At 43.8% G+C, this 23,671-nt stretch overlaps 1 protein-coding gene across 9 annotated transcripts in view; it reads right to left on the bottom strand.

Annotated features, from left to right (window-relative positions):
• The window catches only part of R3HDM1 (R3H domain containing 1), a 75,983-nt gene that overhangs the window by 50,188 nt on the left and 2,124 nt on the right, over nt 1–23,671 (bottom strand). For 8 of the 9 annotated variants that reach the window (XR_012717356.1, XM_075284549.1, XM_075284551.1 and 5 more), the window contains exon 2: nt 7,831–7,950. The gene's annotated coding sequence lies outside the window, so the exon portion shown is untranslated. Of the gene's footprint in view, nt 1–1,046; nt 1,070–7,830; nt 7,951–23,671 lie in introns of those variants that run through there. The other variant, XM_075284546.1, reaches the window with a different exon arrangement.

The following is a 23,671-nucleotide window of genomic DNA, read 5'->3' on the forward strand; positions in this document are numbered from 1 at the left end:
AATACAAAATACAAAAAAAATAAAATATATATAAAAATGTGTGAAGATGTGAAAATGCCAAGCGAGGGGATGGCAAGATTTTATATTTATCATTAAACCGATATTTTACGCAGCGGGAAAAAAAAATAAACGCGTTAAAATATAAATTAAGCAACAAGAGCTCGCCCTAAAACTAATAATAATAAAAAAGCAATATAAAATTAGCTCGAGAGACACAGTTTAGGCTAAGGATCCACGTCACAACAAAGTAACGCGGTTTTTTTCCCGCAACGTTTTTCATTGCCCCTATTATACCTATAGGGAAAACGCCAGCATATCCACATGCAATTTAAAAAAAAAAAAAAAAAAAAATTCTGCAGTGTGTAGATGGGATTAGCAAGAATGCCGGCCGCTTTGCGCGTAATCTAAAACGCAAAGATGAGGTTTTGACCTTAAAGGTGTGGCATCTGAATCCATATACTAATGGGAACACAATAATATGGTCATGTAGATTTATTTATCTAATTTTTAATTGGAAGATTAATAGACACTGTATATTAATAGCTTTAAAAAAAAAAAAAAATTAAATAAAATACAATTTTTATTGCATAAAATATTCCCTTATGCAAAATTATTCTTATACAGGTCTACACAGAGCACAAATTATAATAAATTAAATTTGTGTTTTATCTATAATTTTATTTTATTTTTTTTTAAAAAGGAAAATTTTAAAGGTCAAGTTTATAAGAAGTCACGCAAAAAAAAAAAAAAAAAATATTTTTCAAAAAAAAGAATGCAGAATGCTGCAATGAATGAAAACGGCAGAAGATTTGCAACCACGGCAACACGTGTGAAAGGTTTGGTGTGAAGAAGTAAATCTGAGGCTATTTTATTGACATGCCGAGCAGTGACATCATCACCAGCTCACAGGTAATTGGCCGACATTGGAGCTTATCACACAGCCCGGAGAGGGGGTGCATGTCACTTTAAGCAGCAATGTGTCCTTACTATACAGAAGAGCAGGATCCCAAGAGGCTCCAGTTCACCCTACAAAGAACGGGGACTACCTTTTGCTTTACTTATCTTGCAATGATCTTGGGTTACATTGAGGTCTTCTCCATCCAGAGCTGCATTCACAATTCTGTTGGTCTCTTGTTAGCCCTCAGGTTGCTACATCTCACACCTCACTGCAAACCCTTGCTGGTTCAGGGTCTGTACAGAGCATGCTCGGTTCTGGAGCATTGTGGGAGGTGTAGTTCTTAGACCAGGCATTGTACAGTAGTCTGGTGTAGAAATGAACTACATCTCCCATAATATACTGCACTGGGGTACGATGCATTGTGGTAGCTGAAGAGACAATTCAGTATCCTAGATAAGCTGTCAGGGGTGTGCCTGTCTGCACAGCGTTCACAGATACTAAGTGCCCACCAGCAGGATCCTCAATGTGAAGGAAGAAAATGATACAATGTAACGAGATCAGCCAAACATGACACAATAATACATCCAATATGTATCAATTCATCGCGTTTAGGACTCCGTTCCTGGTCAGGGTTCAAACTAAGACGACCCCCCATGGTTGCAATTTTATCCAAGGCTCCCATCTGCAAAACTGTGCTCTTCCATCGCGTTACCAAGGCCCTGTTACCTAAAAATAACACCATACCACCCTGCTAAAGATTAGGATTCAGTCTCCGTATTCAGCAATACCCAAGAAGAGCAATCAGGTTTTAATTAAATACTGCATCAAAATGACTCCCTAAGGTAATCTGTGAACCTGGTAGATGCCCGTCCCTGTGCACGGAACAATCTAAAGGGTAGAAGGGTTAATGCGGAATACACAAAGCCATTAGCATTCCTATCTGATCATTTGCAACGAAAACGGCCCGAACGTGGGAAAAAACCCAAAAAAAACAAAACCACAATTGAGGAACAATTTTTGATCACTGACTTATTCATCGAACTTAAAAAAAAAAAAAATATATATATATATATATATATATATATATATATATATATATTGCAAGGTTTACTGCATATTTTAGTAATTCTTTGGCACTTGTGTCCTGTAAAGAGGGGTAAAGGCCGCCAAGTCGTCCCCTTGAAGTTGTGATGAAGGCTTGAAGTCAATGGAGTCTTCATTGGTTTGGTCCTGTAGGTTGCTCAGCCCATAAGAATAGTGTTACAAGTTTTGAAAAAGAGGTTGTCTGGCCCCAAATCTGTTTTTCATACGGATGAGCTATGCACAGGATGGGGTCTGATCCCTGGGGCCCATTACCCCGACAGTTTCTGATGTGCGCAGGATCAGGGTGTCAGACCTTCAACAAATTACATACTGACCTATCCTATAATAAATCAATGTTTTGGGACCAGGAAATCCCTATAACATGCAGTAAAGTCACAGATTAAGTCATATTCTCCTTCAGGACGGTCGCCCCTGCCATGTCGCCAATCCCTGCTGGTCTCTATCCTCCCCTCCAACGATCATATGACAAGTCAGTAGTTGTGGTGCACACCATTCCACCACTCGGGTGACCATTGCAGTCATTCATTTGTCCATGGTGGTCACATGACTGTGTCAAATGTCATTGTCGTGCACACAGGATAGGGAAACCAACAGGGACCCAAGGATTGGCAGGAGGGCAACAGCAGAGGATAGAAAAGGAGTTTGACTTGGGCGGGGTTAACATCTGCGTCTGGTGCAGATCCGTCATAATCCGTTAGATCCTGCAAGGCTGAATTTTCATCAATTTCAATTAAAAAATTTTTTTTAAAAAAATGGACATCTGACAGACCCCATTGTAGTTTCTGCAAATTCTATGGTCCTTTTGCTCGTTCTTTTGGTCCTCCAACACTCGGCACAGATATTAAAAGCCACAATTTGTTAGTTTTAGCACATTAAAGCTTTCTTAAATTTTAACCCTATCTCAAACAAATGAGGAGGTCCCCACATTTAGGACCCCCATCCAGCTAGAGAAGACGAGAGTCTCCTATTCTGGAGGATCCAGCATATTGTGCATTGCATGGACACAACAATGACTTTAACCAATAAAAGAATGTGCAATGCCTCATTCCACCTGTGGAGGCAGTGCAGGTAGCCGATACACTTGCAGCCAGGTTCCTTCACTGCAGCAGAATACCAAGTGATCAGATTAATGGCATAAGACTGTGTAAAGCAGACCTTTCAGTAACACAGTCCTGAAATAGCTTCTAAATGACTTTGGAGGAGAACCAGAAAATCTCAGTTAAAGACCCTTGAAAATTCTCTCATTTCAGTGTTAATTCATTGGTGACTGAATTAAGAATTCTTCTGTAAGAGCTTAGTCCCTATGACAACAGCTCCTTCCCTCTGCTCCGTCACCTGTGTTATTATAGTATCCCTCATAGCAACTAAAATCTCGCTTCCGATTTCTAACTCAGGTAAGCAAATGACATTAAATAATTGGGTGTAATGTGACCCTATGTGCCCACGAGAACAAACTGCGCTGCCAGGGATGTCATGGTACACATGCTGCAGAGTTACAGGGCTCCTGTGCGAAAGACTGTGTGCCATCTCTATGCCATCCTAGAGGGAGAAGCTGAGCTGTGTGATATATAGGGTTATATAATAGAGGAGAGAAACTGAGCTCTGGGATATATAGGGTTATAGGATAGAGGAGAGAAGCTGAGCTCTGTTATATACAGTCATGGCCAAAAGTTTTGAGAATGATACAAATATTAATTTTTACAAAGTCTACTGCTTCAGTTTTTCTAATGGCAATTTGCATATACTCCAGAATATTATAAAGAGTGATCAGCTTAATAGCAATTACTTGCAAAGTCAAGGTTTGCCTGGAAAATGAACTTTATCCCCCAAAACACATTTTAACATCATTGCAGCCCTGCCTTAAAAGGACCAGCTAACATTGTTTCAGTGATTGCTCCATTATCACAGGTGTGGGTGTTGATGAGGACAGGGCTGGAGATCAATCTGTCATGATTAAATAAGAATGACACCACTGGACACTTTAAAAGGAGGCTGGTGCTTGGCATCATTGTTTCTCTTCTGTTAACCGTGGTTATCTCTAAAGAAACATGTGCAGTCATCATTGCACTGCACAAAAATGGCCTAATAGGGAAGAGTATCGCAGCTAGAAAGATTGCACCTCTTTTTTTTTTTTTTTGGTAGAGTTGGGAGGGACCTCAAGGGCCATCGGGTCCAACCCCCTGCGAGTGCAGGTTTTCCTAAATCATCCCAGCTATATGTTTATCCAGATTCCGCTTGAAGATTTCCATTGATGGAGCGCCCACCACCTCCCGTGGCAGCCTATTCCACTCTCTCACTCCCCTCACTGTCAGAAAGTTTTTCCTAATGTCTAATCTGTATCTCTTTCCCTTTAGTTTCATCCCATTGCTTCTTGTACTTCCTTGTGCTAATGAGAATAGGGGAGATCCCTCTGCACTGTGACTACCTTTCAGATATTTGTAGACTGCTATTAAATCTCCCCTCAGCCTTTTCTTCTGCAAACTAAACAATCCCAGTTCTTTTAGCCGCTCCTCATAGGACATGGTTTGCAGACCTTCCACCATTTTGGTTGCTCTTCTCTGGACTTGCTCAGTCAACAATCTATCGCATCATCAAGAACTTCAAGGAGAGAGGTTCCATTGTTGGCAAAAAGGCTCCAGGGCGCCCAAGAAAGACCAGCAAGCGCCAGGACCGTCTCTTAAAAGTGTTTCAGCTGCGAGATCGGGCTACCAGCAGAGCAGAGCTTGCTCAGGAATGGCAGCAGGCAGGTGTGAGTGCATCTGCACACACTGTGAGGCGGAGAGTCTTGGAGCAAGGCCTGGTCTCAAGGAGGGCAGCAAAGAAGCCACTTCTCTCCAGAAAAAAACATCAGGGACAGACTGATATTCTGCAAAAGGTGCAGGGAGTGGACTGCTGAGGACTGGGGTAAAGTCATTTTCTCTGATGAATCCTCTTTTCGATTGTTTGGGACATCTGGAAAACAGTTTATTGGGAGAAGACGAGGTGAGCGCTATGACCAGTCTTGTCTCATGCCAACTGTAAAGCATCCTGAAACCATTCATGTGTGGGGTTGCTTCTCAGCCAAGGGACTCGTCTCTCTCACAGTCTTGCCTAAAAACACAGCCATGAATAAAGAATGGGACCAGAATGTCCTCCAATATCAACTTCTCCCAACCGTCCAAGAGCAGTTTGGCCATCAACAATGCCTTTTCCAGCATGTTGGAGCACCTTGCCATAAAGCAAAGGAGATAACTAAATGGCTCAAGGAACAAAACAGAGATTTTGGGTCCATGGCCTGGAAACTCTCCAGATATTAATCCCATTGAGAACTTGTGGTCAATCATAAAGAGACGGGTGGACAAACAAAAACCTACAAATTCTGACAAAATGCAAGCATTGATTGTGCAAGAATGGACTGCTATCAGTCAGGATTTGGTCCAGAAGTTGATTGAGAGCATGCCAGGGAGAATTGCAGAGGTCCTGAAGAAGAAGGGTCAACACTGCAAATATTGCAACGCTGCATTAACTCCTTCTAACTGTGAATATAAGCTTTTATTACTCACAATATGATTGCAATTCTATTTCTGTATGTGATAAAAACATCTGACAAACACACAGAAACCAGAGGGAGCAGATCATGTGACAATAGAAGATTTGTGTCATTCTCAAAACTTTTGGCCATGACGGTATAGGGTTATATGATAGAGGAGAGAAGCTGAGCTCTGTGATATATAGGGTTATATGATAGAGGAGAGAAGCTGAGCTCTGTGATATATAGGGTTATATGATAGAGGAGAGAAGCTGAGCTCTGGGATATATAGGGTTATATGATAGAGGAGAGAAGCTGAGCTGTGTGATATATAGGGTTATATGATAGAGGAGAGAAGCTGAGCTCTGGGATATATAGGGTTATATGATAGAGGAGAGAAGCTGAGCTCTGGGATATATAGGGTTATATGATAGAGGAGAGAAGCTGAGCTCTGTGATATATAGGGTTATATGATAGAGGAGAGAAGCTGAGCTCTGTGATATATAGGGTTATATGATAGAGGAGAGAAGCTGAGCTCTGTGATATATAGGGTTATATGATAGAGGAGAGAAGCTGAGCTCTGTGATATATAGGGTTATATGATAGAGGAGAGAAGCTGAGCTCTGGGATATATAGGGTTATATGATAAGCTCTATTATAACCTGCTCTCACATAGGGTAACAATAATCACTAGTTTTTATTTCACCATGGTCGGGTCACCAGATGTTTGTCGCACAGACCAGGTTTATAAGAATGGAGATGGTTCAGGGGTGACACAAATGATGGAGGAAGTAGTTAGCTTCTCCTACTTATGTTTCCATGCAGAAGGTAACTAAGCGGCCATGATCACTTCCGGCACAAACCAAACTTTACCGACACTGCAGAGTTCAAAAAAAGGAGTTGAGAACCTTTTGCCACTAGCTCCTTGTAAGGAGGTCCCTTTACTCAGGAGGAGCTGTCTTCGGCCACTTCCTCTAGAATTTGCCCCACCATGTATTACATTGAATGAGGCCATGTTCACATTTATATTATAAAACTCACAAAAAAAGCCAAGAAAAGAAAACCGAATTCTAGTTGTGATGGATCCACTACATGATGGATGGACTTAATAGCGCCCCCTTAAGACTATGATTTACTAAAATAAGAACAACGGCCTTTACTGCCCACAACAGGCGCGCGATAAGGAATGAAAACGCTGCCATAACTGGTTTCTATGGGCAAGAAAGTTTCTCTTTTAGACACTTCCATAAATCTTCCATTATATTCTTAGATATTCTGTATTTTGCTTTAATTGGGTTTTCCCCAATGGGAATTCTAAGTAGGGGGAAGCGACTTCCTAATGAGATTTCTTCCTCCTGAAGCTTTTCCCACAAGACCATCCCCCGATAAACCATCTCTAATCGCCATTCTGTACACTTTTATCATCTCCTAAGGGGATCGGCGTCATTGCTTTGCTGAACCATTGCGGCATCTCCAGTAGGGGGCAGATAATGTGCAAAGTCAAAAAATTGTGCTCAACATTTTTGCTTTTCAATTTTTAGGCATCTTCCCCATTTTAGGATAAAAGTTGAAAAACATATAAAAAAAGATGACACCAACAAAGCACCAGCGACCTTATCACAGGCCAACATACAGCGTCATTATCTGACACACGTCACTACGAAATACGGTTTGGGGTGATCCTTTAAATTGGACATCACCTATGTGTTCTTCTTTGTTCGAGGTTACGTAAGGAAAACTCATCACAGGCCTGAAGAGCCCAAGGACCTCCTTCACCTGATCGGCGCTGTCACTCTGAGCAATTTGGAGTTCTGTTTAGCCAAACCTGTTCGGCTATTCCAAAGTTATAAGCCCTGATGATGCACATTAGGGTCTACTAGCCAAGTGGACGGTAACACTGCGGCTCTCTGTGTACTGTACGCCACACCGTGTTACCGCCCACTTGACTAGTAGAGAATATGCATCAACAATAAAAGGGCTTATAGCTTTGGAATGGCGGAACAGATTTGGATGAACTGAACACCAGAACGCTCAGGGTGACAGTGCCGATCAGATGATGGATGTCACTGGGCTTTACAAACCATGCGGTCAGAATAACATGGATGCATTCTTTTTTCAGGACAAATTCTGCAAGCAGAAATAGAACAATGCACATACATAATACAACGTTGGTTTCTTACAATGCAAAAATGTAACATTGGAATGAAGAATCTTGCACAATATTACAACACAAAAGAACGGACCCGGAGAAGGAAACTAGAAAACATAAGTGATACAATGTACATAAAAAGCAGACAGTAGGTAAAGAACCTGCACTTACATTTAATGCCGGTGCCTATAGGGGGCGCTTTATTCCTTCTTTGGTCAAGTATACTAAAGGGAAGAACAGAGGTCAAGCGGCCGTCAGATATTCTTCAGCATCCAAGAAGGTGTCATTCACCTATGTAATGGAGGACACGACCAGTTAACTACAAGTCCTTACAAACTTTAGGAAGTGGATACAATGTATTAACTTTTACAGATATTAAAAATGTTACAATTGTGCACCAAATTGATTACACCAAGAGGCCAAACATCAACGCTGTAGCAGAATTGTTCTACATCGACTCCTGTTCCCGTCACATGAAGCCCTGACCGCACAAGCACAGGTCACTTTCCCCTACAAAATCAGCACACTCCTGAAATACTTTGTGCTTCTGGGAATGTTGTATTTTTGTATTTAGGGTGCCATAACCTTCCTCGTCACACGAGATGACAGGTCACTCATTCATTCATACTCTGCTGCCGTCATCGTTCCTGTTTTGTGTGTGGTTGCTGAATTCCCAGGGGAAAAGGGTCTGAAAATTTACCCAAATTTCCTCGTTTTTTGCCACTTGCTTATTTTTGTTTGTACTGTAGTCAGGCCACAGAAGAAGTCAAAGCAACTTTAATATTACCCTATGTAAAAACATTAGGACTTGTACACAATCTAGAAACAAATCCAACTATCTCCATAAGCAAAAAGGAAAAAAGTTGCGCAACTCCAAAATAAAAGCCGCAAGACCACGTGAAATCCGGCACAGCGACAGCCTCACTGCAGTCTACAGGTTTATTGCCAAGTAAATGTGTGTTTAGTTGAGCAAAAAAACCTCTAATAGCAGCACCATCCGTACTGCTCTAATTCACTGTATCCCCCCAGGAGCTGAAGCTTCTACACAACTTTTTGAGTAACATTTTTTTTTTTAATTTTGTTCACAAGCTGAATTTTCAGAAGACAGGCTTCCATGAATCCTGGTCCGAGGGTTCTAGTCTATAGGGTCACGTTTGACATTGTCCTGATGTTTCTGCTACTTGCGAATTCTAAAAGTGGTCGAAACAGAAGGGCAAACTGATGGCGATCTGGTCACATGGGACTCTCTTGCTCATTTCCAGAACAGTGTTTGGTATATGGTGTGTCAATGCTGAGAACTAGGCAAGATCCAGGACAAACCCTGTCCATAAATTCTACTACAAAGTGCACCTTGTGTATACCAGAACTGAGAGTTCCTCTTACGGCCCTGGCCCATGGGCAAGCATTTTGACGGTTGGCATATAAATCTATGTAAGAGTGTGGCAATGTCATGGGTTTACCTGGCCCTAACAACTCATGCCGATGGGAGACAAACCAACAACAAGCCTGGAACACACAAAAGTTGTCCACTTACAAAAATTCTTTATTGGGACTCTAAAAACCAACAGAAAGCTGGGCTTAGGCTTACATATTTCAGATGCCCACTGTCTCATAACATTTTTTTTTAGCAATGCACGGAAATTTGCTACTGCATTCTCCGACCAGCCACGGACGCAGAACCCACCCAAACTTTTAGCAGCACATCTAAAGCCATTGTAGCCCTCAACCTTTGCATTATAGTTGCACCCCACAGCAGAAATGGACACGGTGCGGGGCTAAAAGACACATCTCAGGTCACTTTGCTCTCCAAGTCTTAGTTGCACAACATGGATGAAATTTGTTTCAAGGTTTTCCAAGTTCAAATGAAGTTTTCATATTTATGACCTATCCACAAGATAGATCACATACTGATGAGCCGTTTGGGTCCCAAACTTACAGATCCGCTGTCCCCGGTACAGTGGACAAGAAGTGTGCACGGGTTGCTCCTATTCAATTAATAGGAGCGGCAGAGTCATCCCGTCTGCTGCATCGTGGTGGCTCCAAGAACCTGCAGCGCTGCACCAAGGAGCAACACGGGTGCAATCCCCGTAATACTGCACCAACTTCTAGCAACTAGAGGCTGCCGAAAGAGGTGATCTCTGGGTGTCGAACCCAAACAGATCACATACTAATGACCTGTTTTGTGGACAGCGAATGGAAAACCCCTTTAAATCTTATCGACAATGCTACTACAGTAGAGCACAGAGGGTTTGCTGTCAGCAATGCCGCAGTGGCTATCCTAATACATGCACCCCCCACCATCATTCAATCTGGTGAGGAAACTCACGGCATACAAGTATAGAATACAGAGGCAGCAGTGCATCATGGGACAACGAGGGTTATGGAAACAGAAAAATCTATCCTAGTAGACTACAGCAGAGAGTTGGGACATCTTTCTAAAAACTTGCTGAAATAAGGTGCAAAAATTTCTAATTGTTAAACAAAAGTTAAAGAAAAAAAAAAATGAAATTAATAAGTCCAAAAAAATATATGAAAGAGCGAATGAAGTCTTGTATTCCTAAAAGATTCTAATAACCAAGCTGGTACTATTGGAACGCCACCAGCAATCCCGTAGGTGCCGCTTACAGGCGTCCAGGACATCGACGGTCATCAAACTGGGTTTTAAATGAAGCAGAACAGCAGAGCTGACAGCGGAGAGCCGGCCACGAGAAAGACAACACCAAAACAAAAAGACAAGGCTCTTCCATCTTCCAGGCTCGGGAGTCTGTCACAGGCCGCATACACAACAGGTCCCAGATGGGGCCGGAGTTGTCTCATTCACTTAGAGCTCTGCTCCAGGCGTCCAGAGCGAACGCAGCAGCTAATGACTGCAGTAATCCAGACTGAAGAGACGATGCCTCCGAGGAAGGAGAGACCCGGCACGACTAGAACTACAAGTAGTCTGCGCCCTGACCCCATCATGGGGCTTACTGCTTACATAGCTGTGCATACAGAGGAGCAACGGAGCGCTCTAGATCCCTAATGCAAATACGTGACGCCTATAAGCTATGCGGTAAACGTGCACTTGAGTACGACGGCTACCTCTGCATCCCCTATAGCTAGGTTAGTGGGTGAATATATGTGCAAAATAGGAGGAAAACTAATATAAAAAAAAAAAAGGTAAATACTTCCTTTATGAAGAAACATGAGCCATAGAGGTAACGACCACCCTATAGAATCCATACTGTGATGTGAAATATGGAGAACATAAAAACATTACAATATGGTGGTGGAAAAATATATAAATAAATTATTTTCTTAAAGGAACAGTCCAGGGCACACATTGTTAAGCGCAGGCTCTGCGGGGGCGGTGCACAACACATGGATTCAAAGAGAGGCTCCGCCCACTAAGGACCTGCACTAGACCTCATACAGAGAGCTCTGCAGCAGTGCTCATGGTGGAATGTAATAAATGGTTTGCTAGATTGCTGCTCCATTCCTCTAAGGGAAAGTTCACGCGGCAGTGCATCAGCATCCCGCTCCTGATTAGGCCCAAATTAATGAACCTAATCTCGAGCCGCGGACGGCGCGGCTGACTCAGCTGCAGAATCCATGGGAAGATAGGGCAAGTGGCTTCTTTTTCCCCGATAGCAGAGAAAAAAAAGTAGGGACTCCAAATGAGGCGGATTCAAAATCTGCCTGCAAAAAATTCTGTGTGAACATACCCTAAGAAGGAGTGTGACTTCTTCAAAGGGGATGGGGCTTATATCAACCCTAACAGATGGAAGGAGGGGGGGAAGCTCCTGCTGCAGCCAGAGACTGGTCCGATCTAAGGTTTGTGAAAAAAAAAAACGGGGGAATGTAACTGGGAGCGATATGTGTTTTTGTCTATTTCTCATGCCTGCCACATGGGGATCCTGCTGCAAAGTGGCAGAACTAAATCTAACAAGACAACCTACCTATGGCCCTATGGGAGATGATCTACACGTGTACAAGTGACCTTGGCAGATAGGACATCAATCATGGGAGGTGGCAGCGCCAGGTGCGGCAGCGTGCTCTATGGGGTGCCATCACACTCTTGTCTGCCACTGGACAGAAAGGTGTTAAAGCAAATGTAAAATGAAAATTAACCCCTGCACAGCCATAACTTAAAGGGTTTAATGTGGGGAAAAAAGCGGCGCACATTTAGAGGTCACAGTGATGGAACACTGACATGGGGCTTGAACTGCAGGCGCCAAAATTATATCAATTATTGCACCATTCCTCACCTCATTCTGACAGAAAGGAGTCATAAAGGGGCGTAGAGGACATGGGGCACATGCTGTGATAAATAGTGCGTCAGGCCGGGACCGCTGTAGGTTTCAGTGCCCAATTTATACAGCCGTGTGCCCTACTGTTAGCATATAGATTTGTCAATAGCAATTCATGTACGCCACCTCTGCCTACACACCTGCTTTTAACCCCAATTGCCTTTTACCTTGACGTCCTTTCTCTCCCCTCTCTACCTTCACTCCTTTTCTTGCCCTCCTCTTCGCCCCTTCTTTCTACTTACTTACCTCTACCCTATTTAAGCCTCTTACCCATTAGATGTCCCCCTTCTGCCTCCATTGCCCTCTCACTCTCCCCTCTAATCTGGTTACCCCATTTCTTTCCTTACATCTACCATCTACCCCTCTACTTAAACCCCCTTTTGCTTCCCTGCTCTTTGCCTCCACCCCCCTATCCATTGCCACCTATCTACCCCTTTCTGCCATGATCCCCTTTCGACCCACCATGATACCCTCCCTATCCATCCTATCACCATTTTCTCTCTACCTCTTCCTTCATTCACCCCTTCGCTCTTCCCTTTCTTTCCCTCCATTTCCAATTCATCGCCCTCTCCCTCTCTGACTTCTCCCCCCTGACTCCTTAAAGGAGCAATACACCTACAATAGTGTCAAATCTGAAGTGACGCCAATACCCCTCACACCTAGGGTACATGACAACACATTCACGGTGGGCGAGCAATCATTTTCGTAGACTTTATACTTCCTCTCCCTTTACAAGATCCTGTTGAGTTGGGGCAACATGGTGGCTCAGTGGTTAGCACTGCAGCCTTGCGGCGCTGGAGTCCTGGGTTCAAATCCCGCCAGGAGCAACATCTGAAAGGAGTTTGTACATTTGCGTGGCTTTCATCCCATTCTACAAAGACATACTGATAGGAAAAAATGGACATTGTGATCACCGCTTGAGCCACGACTCATTTCTTATCCCACGTCACAGTGTGAATACGGCTTCGGAAACCGCTCCTGCGCCGTCAGGACAAAGGCGGAGGAATAGACTTGCCCCAGGTGTACTACATTAAGTAAGACAATTCCATTACATTTGGCGGATGACTTTTCTGCCACACAACTGATTATATTAGTTCAGGCCCTGCCTCGCGCCAATCTAGCTGTGGCACCGCGCCGGGGGTCCATCACAGTCTCTATAACATGGGTTTTCGGCGCTCCGCTCAGTGCCGCATTCATTTCATCACCCAAGAGCTTGCAGGAAATGTAATCGCGTTAACCCCTTCCCGTCTGCAAATTTGGTTTTCCCCTCATTTCACAATAAAAAAAAATTAAAAAAAATCCCGCCCGTCTTAATGCGGAGTGTCGCCGCAACGTTTTAATTGAATTAATGATAGCATTATCCTTTACAAGAACCATTAGGAGATATTGATTTGCATGCATCACAACAACAGCCCCATTACATATCACTTACGCCTCATTATTTCACATAACCTGCAAGCAAATGAAGTGCCCACAATATAATGAGGGGGAGGGGGGGGGGGGGGGCAAGAAAAAAAATAAAAATCAGTCAAAATCCAAAAACAAAAATAGAATTTCGAGCTTCACGCAGCAAGAGCTTAATAATTGGAGCGATACTTGAGAGGTGTTACTGTGCAAACTCGCTCCTAACTACTTCTTTCCTGACTCCGCCGGCAATTATCTATTATTACATCTCACTAATTCCAAGAGAGCGCCGCAGTACCAGCCGCCGGCCACCAGGGGGTGTTGAGAGTCACCGGAATACGGTTCTTTGTTTCGAAATAAATAAATATCTCCTTAATAATCGCCACCGGATTCCTGCGCTGTAACATGCTCGTCCAAGTGCCGGTAATTAATTTTCATTAAAACATGCTAATTAGCGGCGTCATGTCAGAAATGTCGCGCTATCATACGTAAAAAATTTAAGGAAATACCCTTAAATTCACGTCGTTGTCGGAATGTATTCGTAATTACTTGCAGCGTCAGCAAATACGACGCCATCTGGGCCGCCGCGCAATGACAGCTCCGGTAATTAGATTGCAAGCTCTTGTCGCCTGCAAATTCTTATAGTCTGCACGTTTAAAGGGCAAGTCAAGCAAAATCTGCAGAATCCTCCGATGCAGAACATTACCGGTGATGGTTAACCCCTTCACCCAAACCTCATTCAACCCTAAACTCCACTTCCAATTTTACCCCCTCCCCTGCCAGGTGTACGTGAAATGGTTAACCACTTGCTGAACCGGACCCTGACCGCGGCCAGAACGGCCGGCAGGCGCCAGGACTTCGTAGTCTCAGGAGAAGGCACTTTATGAATAAGTTAAAGATGGACTCTCTATAGACGGATCCTCTTAAGGGTTTGTTAACATGACGGTGTACAAGATCCATCTCCGACTCTATAAAGATGAATGGGGGGGGGGGGGATTTTCCTGGATGTGATCCGCGCCGATCAGACAGTGGTATAAGGGGAGAATTAGGACAGAGAGAGTGCTAGCAAGACAGCAAAAGAGAGAATGGTGTAGGCACAAGACATCAAGTAAGAACATGAGAGCAAGAGCAGGTGAGAGAGCGCTTACAGTATACCAAGAGACAGTAATATCAGGTGAGAGAGCGCTACAGTACACCAAGAGACAGTAAGAGAGGGTGAGAGAGCGCTTACAGTACACCAAGAGACAGTAAGAGCAGGTGAGAGCGCTTACAGTATACCAAGAGATAGTAAGAGCAGGCGAGAGAGCGCTTACAGTACACCAAGAGACCATAAGAGGGTGAGAGCGCTTACAGTATACCAAGATACAGTAATATCAGGTGAGAGTGCATACAGTATACCAAGAGACAGAGCAGGTGAGAGAGCGCTACAGTACACCAAGAGACAGTAAGAGAGGGTGAGAGAGCGCTACAGTACACCAAGAGACAGTAAGAGCAGGTGAGAGAGCGCTTACAGTATACCAAGGGAGACAGTAAGAGAGGGTGAGAGAGCGCTACAGTACACCAAGAGACAGTAAGAGCAGGTGAGAGAGCGCTTACAGTATACCAAGGGAGACAGTAAGAGAGGGTGAGAGAGCGCTACAGTACACCAAGAGACAGTAAGAGCAGGTGAGAGAGCGCTTACAGTATACCAAGGGAGACAGTAAGAGAGGGTGAGAGAGCGCTACAGTACACCAAGAGACAGTAAGAGCAGGTGAGAGAGCGCTTACAGTATACCAAGGGAGACAGTAAGAGAGGGTGAGCGAGCGCTTACAGTATACCAAGGGAGAAAGTAAGAGCAGGTGAGAGAGCGCTTACAGTACACCAAGAGACCGTAAGAGCAGGTGAGAGCGCTTACAGTACACCAGAGACAGTAAGAGCAGGTGAGAGAGCGCTTACAGTATACCATGGGAGACAGTAAGAACAAGTGAGAGAGCGCTTATAGTATGCCAAGAGAGACAGTAATATCAGGTGAGAGAGCGCTTACAGTACACCAAGAGACAGTAAGAGCAGGTGAGAGTGAGAGTACTTGTAAAAATAACTAAAAGAGCAAGAAAAATTGCTCGACACCATAGACACCAAAGATTTTGCAAGAGCAAAAGTGAGAAAAGTGATCAAAAGATTGTGAAAGCAGAAGAAGAGAGTAGGAGAGCGCAGGACCGCAGGAGAGAGATATGGTGAACGTAAAAGCGTGAGCGCAAGCGAGAAACCAAGAGTGAGAGTGCACGGAAGACACCAAGAGATCGAAACTGTGAGAGAGTCAGTGCGAGAGCGCACACAAGACATCATGGCAGAGAAATAGTGAGAGCAGGTCTGAGAGAGGAGACATCAATGGTGAAAAATGAGAGTGTCTGCCAAACACCAAGAAATAGTGAGAGAGTGAGAACAGAGCGAGAGCGTGCAAGAAACCAAGAGAGATAACGAGAGCGACAGAGAGTAGTAAGGCAACAAAAGATGGAGCAATAGGGAGTCAATGACAACAAAAGAGAGCGCGAGAGAGGCAGCGAGAGACAGAGACCTCCATGGCACCCGGACAGGTCCTGTGAGGTCGCGCTCGCCTATTATACGGGCGCACTAGTTAGCATCAGACTTTCTTTTTGGCAAATTAAACCCTTAATATTACTATAATGTGGCAAATTCAATTTGGCCGAGCTCCCGGCCTGTTACTATAGAAACCGCAGACATTATGTGACTTACTGCATTAATTCAGCAGCGAACACGCAGGCGGCACAGAGGAGAGCGGGGTGTGGTGCCACCCGAATGGGGTGACAGCATCAATACCCCCCTAGAAAATAAGTGGCGTGGCCTGAGCTGGAGACACGTACGATCTATACTCATATACCTGCACCCACTATATATACTGGAAACCCGGCCAAATACATAGGAGAAGGAAAATACAGGACAAGTATAAGCCAAGATAAGAAAATCTATCATCTTAATAGCTGATCAAAGACAAAGGCCTTGACCTACACTTATCTGGCTGCTTTCCTCTTCCCCTCCCTCACTCTGAATTAGTCCGTCTTGGGAGACCAAGACATGTCAACTCACAGAGGAATCAAATGACATGTGTCCGTAGAATTCTACTGAGATGGGAGGAGCCAAGAGAAAGAGACTGCAGCTAATAGTAAGTTTTCTCCATGTGCAGTGTATAGGGAACGTTATAGCAGAACATGGAGAACTGAGAATTAAAATGGAGCTTGCAGGGGAAAAGGCACAAAAATGCAGAATATAAGTCATATAATGGCCAAAAATAGTGTTACCAATCACGTAAGCACATATGGCAGCTTATCCTGAAAAGTCATCTGAAAGTTTATGTACCACAAAGGAAAAAGTAAGGTGAACTACACTGCTACAGATACAATACTTATTCATAGTAAATATGTGTTATAGTAGTTATATTCTAGTACATAGGGGAAGTATTATAGTAGTTATATTCTTGTACATAGGAGTAGTATTATAGTAGTTATATTCTTGTACATAGGAGGCAGTATTATAGTAGTTATATTCTTGTATATAGGAGTAGTATTATAGTAGTTATATTCTAGTACATAGGGGAAGTATTATAGTAGTTATATTCTTGTACATAGGAGTAGTATTATAGTAGTTATATCCTTGTACATAGGAGTAGTATTATTGTAGTTATATTCTTGTACATAGGAGCAGTATTATAGTAGTTATATTCTTGTACATAGTAGTACTATAGTAGTTATATTCTTGTACATAGGAGGTAGTATTATAGTAGTTATATTCTTGTACATAGGAGTAGTATTAGGGTGCATTCACACTGAGTAAACGCTAGCTTATTTTGTAGAGTAAAATTACACTTGTAAATTTTGCTATCCCATTGACTTCAATGATATTTTTTTACAAGTGTAAAAATACGCCTGTAAAAAAATACGCCTGTAAAAAATACGCCTGTAAAAAATACGCCTGTAAAATGTCATTGAAGTCAATGGAATAGCAAAATTTACAAGTGTAATTTTACTCTACAAAATAAGCTAGCGTTTACTCAGTGTGAATGCACCCTTATAGTAGTTATATTCTTGTACATAGGAGCAGTATTATAGTAGTTATATTCTTGTACATAGGAGTAGTATTATAGTAGTTATATTCTTGTACATAGGAGCAGTATTATAGTAGTTATATTCTTGTACATAGTAGTATTATAGTAGTTATATTCTTGTACATAGGAGCAGTATTATAGTAGTTATATTCTTGTACATAGGAGTAGTATTATAGTAGTTATATTCTTGCACATAGGAGTAGTATTATAGTAGTTATAGTCTTGTACATAGGGGGCAGTATTATAGTAGTTATATTCTTGTACATAGGGGCAATATTATAGTAGTTATTAGAGATGAGCGAGTAGTACTCGATCGAGTAGGTATTCGATCGAATACTACGGTATTCGAAATACTCGTACTCGAGCGAATACCACTCGCTGTTCAAATGTAAAAGTTCGATGCAGAACCAACATTGATTGGCCTAATGCTATACAGTTGGCCAATCAATGCTGGTTCCTCTCCTACCTTTAGAAGTCTTCTCCGTGCAGCTTCCCCGCGGCGTCTTCCGGCTCTGAATTCACTCTGCCAGGCATCGGGCCTGGGCAGAGCCGACTGTGCATGTCCGCTTGTAGTGCGGGCATGCGCAGTCGGCTCTGCCCAGGCCTAATGCCTGGCAGAGTGAATGAAGAGCCGGAAGACGCCGCGGGGACACTGCACGGAGAAGACTTCTCGGAGGATCCAGCCCGACCCTCACTCGTGGACTTGGTAAGTATAATTTGATCGAATGTTGCCTGCCCCTGAAACGAGCATTTTCCCCCCATAGACTATAATAGGATTCGATATTCGATTCGAGTAGTCGAATATTGAGGGGCTACTCGAAACGAATATCGAACCTCGAACATTTTACTGTTCGCTCATCTCTAGTAGTTATATTCTTGTACATGAAGGTAAAATAACATTTACGTAAAATCTTCCCAGCAGTGATAGAAAAAATCTTTCCAATATTTGGTAGGACAATGGCTGAACACCTTAACAAGCAGCGCTGATGAGTCCAAACCACCTGCACCTTCCTAAGGGTGTTCACATGTCGGAAACCTTTTACGCCATATAGCTTTTTCGCGCGGCTAGCCGCAACGGCACGAATAAATGGGTTTAATCAGGAAGGAGTTTCGAGCTGTGGAATCTGCGTGAAGATAGTGATTCCCATTGAAATGAACGGGAGGTGTTTTTGCAGGCGATTTTTGGGGCAGATTCCGCATCCAAATACGCCTGTAAAAACTCTGTGTGAACATCCACTAAATGATTCTCCATGTCAGGCTGAAACTATAAATCTCTTCTCACTCACAATGTCAGTGACTGATTCCTATGTCAGTAAATACGGAACAAATTAGACATCTCATTACCTAATATTTATAATTGTACAATATAAATAACAATCATTGTGTTCTGAGGTTGGTAACTTTTTTTATTCCGACTTCACCGCCCTGTATTCAAGTCGTAAATTCAGAACATTTGTCACTTCGTTTTCCTTGGCAGCAGATACAAAGCTCATTTCTTTACTTGGCAATAATTTTTGCAGTATTGCTGTGAATATCATCATCGACTCGCTCTGACCTTTCATGTCCCCAAGACTATGGAGTTATTCTGCAGGGCTAAGGCGGAAGAATGGATTTATTTGACACATGGAGGAAACTCTTGTCGGTCCATCTAAATTTAAGGCCCCATACACACAGAGGAATCTGGGCCAGATTTTCCTCAGCTGTATTTCCCAACCCTTTATCACAGTGATCTATGATGTCCGGTGTCCCTTTTTTACCGCAGCTCTATATATAGAGTATATACTATATACAGTACTGGACGTAGGATGCACTGTGAGATAAGTGATCAGTATTATGCACGGGGTCTGGGTCTCTGCACTGAGTTTGGGTCAGAAACTTGGACAATGTACAGACCAGATTTTCAGATCCGCATTCCTCTCTGTACTTGGGGCATAAAGGTGTGCTCGGGTTTAGAAAAACCATTTTAAGGGAGGCAACACGGTGGCTCAGTGGTTAGCACTGCAGCCTTGCAGCACTGGAGTCCAGGGTTCGAATACCACCAGGAACAACATCTGCAAGGAGTTTGTATATTCTCCCCATGTCACTCTCGGGTCAAAACCCGCCTGCCACAACCGTCGTGGTTCCCCCTTCCGGAGTCGGCTCAAATGAATGGGCCAACTGCAGAGGTTGCTGCCGCCAGGCGGAAGCCGCGGCTCAGCAAGCCGCAGAATCCGGCTGAAGAAAAGGCAGCTCACTTCTTATTCCCCGCCAGCGGCAACATGCGGAAAAAAGAACGCTAGTGGTCTCCATAGACCACCATTGTATGGAGTCGGATTTTGAGGCAAAATCCGCCTCCTTGCCCCCGTATGAACTAGCCCTTAGGTAACCCTACGCTCTCAGCAGGGTCTCCAATTCAGGGCAGCCATATACAACATCAGTATTGGCCAGAACGGGGCCGATCAATCATAGATCAGATTGGTAACACAAATAGTCAGACCATTCATATGCTAGAATAAAACGGCAAACCAGAAAGATCATAGGATCATTAACTAAAGGGGTATTCCAGCCCAAACACATATACAAGTCGTGTCCTCCCAACAAGTTATCATTATCTAATCTTTGGGGTTCTGACACCTGCACCCTGATATCACAGACGATCAGTCACATATTTTATAGAGATAGTCAGTCCATATGGTCACAAATCATCAGTTTCGGTCCCGGTCATCTCCAAGCACCCCATTGAAGTGAATGGAGTGGTGAGTGCACAGATCCGACCATAGCGCCATTCAGAACAGGGGGCTAGGAAGAGTTTGCTGAAAAACTGACAGCACCCTTAGGGTATGTTCATATAGCAGAGTTTTTTGCAGATTTGGGGCTGAATTTCAACAATGGGACACTGAAAAAACAAGCATCACGCTCAATCTTACGCGTCTCAAGATTCTCACCTGAAGGCCCATGTTACTCTATCATTACATCCAGTACAACACCTGTGGGTAACCTCCTATCACCCTAATCTCAGGGTCTCACGTATTCTGCATTTCCGTAACTTAATTTTCACTGCAGATTTTGCCAATGAATCCAAATGAGTTTCATGCAGATAAACCACAGAATTCACATTATTCATTGCAAAAGGTAAAATCCATGGAAGGAAATTTGCGTCATAACTTGACATAAAACTAAAATCTGCTCCCCGCGTTAAGTGGTGGATGACCGTCGTCCGAGTGTCACCTATGGTGCAGACAATGTAATATGCTGCAGATTTTCCGCCCATAATTCTAGAAGGAAAATCCACAGATCATCCATCTTGTGAGGTCCTGCCCTTACCGCTGCAGCCCACCATTAGTTATATGGATGTGATCGATGTGTCAGTATGGCGAGGGCCACTATTCTTTTCAGGCCAGTGACGTCACAATCATCTGTCTCATGGTCAGGCTGCGACTTAGGTCTCAAGTACACGACTGAGTGTGCAGGTGCAGGTTTTCGCTCCAATGTAACAGAACAGGATAGTACCTGCCCTATAATTATAGGAATGGAGCACTGGACCCCTCATTGGAAGAGCCTTGGCCTTGCACACTTGGTCGTGTGCATGAAACCCAATACTGATTCAAATGAACGATGTTAAGTTGCAATACCAAGCACAACCACCCTATAACATATGGCGCCGTTCTTCGTATGCAATGAAGCTTCAGCACTCGTTCCAATGGCGCACCCTCTTTAACGGCTGCTCACCGGGTGTTGGATCCCCAACAACCTGGAACGAATGACCTATTCTAAGAATTACTGAAACGCTCTTCAAAGGATTTTGATCTCTCACTTACCATGCTGTGACCCCTTAGTGTAAGTGACTGTAGGAGACCACAGCACGCAGTCCTCCATCAATGCTACTCTTTGCAATTTCTGAAACAAAAAATTTGCATAATCTTAAAGGGGTAGCCACTACCCAGCATTGATGGTCCATCCTTCGGACAAGTCCTCAATATGAGATCTGCGAGGTTCCGACAGCCGAGGCACTCTCGGTTCTCAATAACGTCTACATGGCGGGAGCTGCACTTACTCACACTCGCCATACAAAGTGTATCGGTGGAATTTGGTACAGCAGATCCATCCCATTGAAGTCTATGGAGCAGCACTGCAATATCAAACCCTAAAACTACAAGCAAGCAATAAACCACTCTCCAATGCCTCAATGATTCAGCACAGATACTCAGGTAGTCCGTCATGGACACAGAAAAGGGTTACCCTGGTGGAGGCCTGAGTAATGGGGCGCCCAAGGACTAGATGAACGTAGGGGCCTACAGCAAGCACATGTGATCTCAATGAAGAGCCCAACTCCATAGATTTCACACATACCAAACATGCAAAGCTATGAATCTAAGACCTGTGCAAAGATCCATTGGTCCAGGGGGGAAAATGGAAACGCAGTTTTTCCCGCGGTACTTTTAGTTTTTAGTTAGTCTTTCTCTGCAGACTTTCTGCTTCTGTTATACCTATAGGGAAGCTGCCGGTGTCCACAGTGCTTTGGTTTTTGGAATCGCCGCATTTCCGCTGCAGATTTTTTCCTGCAACGTGTGGATGAGATTAGCCAGAATCCCATCCACTTTGCAGGTATTATAAAACGCTGCATTATTCGCAACAGCAAAATTGCAGCTTTTACGCTACGAGGTTCCACAATTTTAAACTATGGCCTTATTCACACACCATGGGCCACTTCGTTTTCTGTGTCCCCCACGGGAATCAGCGAGTTCTCTGATTCTACATCAGGACCCACAAGATTGAGAGGAGTGCTTATTTTTTTAGCATCTTGCTTCAATCCTTGTCTCGTGTTGGGAACAATGAGAGGCAGAATCTGGGCAAAATCTGTCACCAATTTTGAGACTTGATTGAAACCGCTTCAAAATCAGCACCTGATTCCATTGGTTGACTATAACTTTAGGGTTCATTCACACGACTGAAACGCCGCTGATTTTATGGTGGCTTCCACATCCAATTGGTTTAAAGTGGGAGACCGTAAGCGACTTTTTTAGGATGTTGAAAGAAAGAAGTGCACCCGGCGCGATCTTACATCGGATTCTGCAGCTGATTCGGACATGGAGTCCGGGACGAGACAGCGAACAAATTGCACAGGGACGGAATTTGGCGAAGAATCTGAGACCACCTTAAATTCATCTTCACTTTCTGCCATGTGAACCCAGCCTGGTATTAATGGCCTATTCATAGGGTAGGTCACCAATAACAAATCCAAGGGGGTTCGACACCAGGCACCCCAGCAAATGGGACTGAGCTTCTATACCAGAAACGGTTAAACCATGAACTACACCCAAAATTGTCGACACCCGTTCTATTGGCTAATTGGGGGGGTTCCTGGTGTCCTTAGGATAGGTAACAGTCCTGGAATATCCCTTTAAAAGCAGGAAGCAGCGGAAGATATCGAACAAAGTTTTTCCATTTCCAGTATACATCTCATTAAAATTCTACTATAGACATAAAATATTTACCAGCGATCCTCTCATATTAACATATCCATTCAGCTCGTACGGAGGGAACGCCCGTGATGCCGCTTATCTCTGGAAGAACAATGGACAGTCCAACCAGTGATCTCCCTATTAGGCTGGTCTTACGCGGCCGTAATGATTTTACGGTCCGCAAGTTGCTGATCATCAACATAGACTCCGCAGACGCCCGTAAAGCGCCGCACCCGCCCATAGAGTTCTATGGGTGAGTCCGAGCAGTGCCGCAATTCACGGCCATGTTCTATAAACTGCGGACCACGGTTGCGGCCCGGCCACACCACGGATAAAATATCCGGTGGTGTAAGAGACTGCATTGAGTATAATGTGTCAGCAATTGAAAATCCTCAATTATTACGCCCGTGTAAGACCAGCCTCAAGATTAAACCATCTGGAGTTTAAAAAAAAAAAAAAAAAGGCACAAACCACGAGTATAACAATGGTCACAAGTGGTGTTTTTGAGCCTCCATGCCACTATCATGGAATAGGGGGTTGCGTTACCGTTTACTGGTGGCCACTGATCAGCGAAACCTCCGGGGCCAGAGGCGTCATGTCACAGGTGCACGGCCCAGTATATATGAAGACGTGTGCACTCCTCATACATGAGACAGTGTCGTGGAATACGCCAGTCTCCACATATACCCACTACAGGGCGGTTGACTGCTCCTATATACGAGACTGGCGGCATGTCTTATGCCTATGGGCAGCCTGTGGACTGCAGCGGTTTTTAACGG

This window comes from Leptodactylus fuscus, chromosome 8 (genome assembly GCF_031893055.1).
Source record: "Leptodactylus fuscus isolate aLepFus1 chromosome 8, aLepFus1.hap2, whole genome shotgun sequence".
Classification (NCBI taxonomy): Eukaryota; Metazoa; Chordata; class Amphibia; order Anura; family Leptodactylidae; genus Leptodactylus; species Leptodactylus fuscus.